This window comes from Amphimedon queenslandica, unplaced genomic scaffold, assembly GCF_000090795.2.
Source record: "Amphimedon queenslandica unplaced genomic scaffold, v1.1 AMPQUscaffold_5865_Cont22173, whole genome shotgun sequence".
Lineage (NCBI taxonomy): Eukaryota > Metazoa > Porifera > Demospongiae > Haplosclerida > Niphatidae > Amphimedon > Amphimedon queenslandica.
The window spans coordinates 1-1,759 of NW_003553840.1; the positions used below are offsets into that span (position 1 = coordinate 1).

Below are 1,759 nucleotides of genomic sequence, written 5' to 3' on the forward strand. Positions count from 1 at the left end.
TACTGCTTTTGGAGGAGAGAGCTCTTCAGTAAGTCTTTCCCTATCTCTCACACCTTACATGTTTATTAATCACACAACACACACACACACCCACACACACTACATGTAATTTCCCCACATTATGTACACTGTTATGGTTGTGATAATGAACTACATGTGATGTGCATGTGTGAACCATAATGTACATGTACACATGAATGTCACATGATTGCATGTACATGTATGTTTATTATCTCACTGTAAATGATCAGCTCATTTTTTCTAGGCAAGCCCTACTGCTGGAAACGCTTCCATAGCTTCTGTATTTAACTCACCTGTAAGGAGAGAGAGTGATGAGGAGTGAGAGAAAATGTGACATATGTGCTTTGTTATTAGCACACACCTAGAGGCAGTATGGTAGAGAGATGAGGGTGAGATTGAAAGAGTGGTTGGGTGGAAACTGGAAAGTGTGCACCTGTATGAGAGTGTGAGCAATAGGTAACAGTTTCTTGTTTCTTTTAGTCGACTTCAAGAACTAACAGACCGAAACAGCGTAGGATTTTATCTAAAGATATCATTATGTCCATGGAGCAATGTCGTGAAACCAGACACTCACAAATACTTTATAAATCACTCTTATAATTAATGCCTGCATTGTTTGTTTAATTAATATTTAATTTCATTGGATCTTGATGGATTGATGGTCCCTGATTAATGGGAGGGTCTCACATACCACCAAACAGTAATAATATCACTGATGTGCACAACACAGTCTCAGTTCAATTATTTTATTTCTATTTTGTTTTCTTTTGCTTCAAAACTTTTCTTGTAATAGCTATAATTGTTCTCTCACCTTTCTTTTCCTGTATGAGAATTACTCTATAATTATTCATTAGTGAGTGGGCGGATCGGGAATTCGCCAGTTTGCCTTTATTGACAAGAAGAAAATATCTACTCTTCCTATTAAGAATCACCACCTCGGTTCGTCTCTCTACTGCAGTCTTTGAAGAGATTCTTTCATGGCCAGGAGCAGTTATATGCGTCTTAATACAGCTCCTGAAGCTGAAGATGATGGTGACGGTAAGCCTTAAGATTTATCATTGCTACCCAGCCATTCAATTTTGATTCAAGGTAGTTTGAGAGGAAATTTTTCCTTGACCAATGCAAGAAAATTACTCAATGATGTTAAGAAAAAGTTTTATTGGTTTAACTATTGAGCAATATTCTAAAGAAAAGACATTACTCCCATGGGACTAGGGCCTGTCTTGTTGAGGCTCACCCCAAAATGTAATGCTTTTTTTTATCAACCTATCAGATCTTTTATCTTACCTGATCATAACATTCTATCAAGCAAGCTTTCAGTTTAGCTTTTATAGCTCTATTAAATTTTTATTGTGTTTATGCCAATTGTATATATAGCTTGTTTAAATTGTTCAGTAAGCAGTGTTACTAGTAAACATATAAAATTTAAATGCTTAGAGTAAGTCGGGGCTATTCTGTCCCCCTGTATAAACTTATGGAAAATCCATGTGCAGCGGTCGGAATAGCCCCAGTTAGAGGGTCCTCTTTCTCCTGTTGTAACTTCTTAACTGTAGCAGATACAGGACTGAAACAAGGATGTATCTATTCAGCATAGAATTCTCTAACTACCAGCACCAAAGAACAGCTTGATTTTTATAAAGTGCAGCTAAGCAACTCTGGTTAAAAATTTGTATTCATTAGCTTTTTCACGTATTATCACCTAGTAGTAGTGCTTGTATATTTCTGGTCACTGCATAAT

General features: G+C 36.6%; 1 long non-coding RNA gene across 1 annotated transcript; it reads left to right on the forward strand.

Moving 5' to 3' along the window:
• LOC109592247 (uncharacterized) lies at positions 1–817 on the forward strand. The gene is made up of 3 exons (XR_002190252.1): positions 1–28; positions 266–316; positions 502–817. It is a non-coding gene; the product is annotated as an uncharacterized LOC109592247 (long non-coding RNA).
• Positions 818–1,759: the final 942 nt, after the last annotated feature.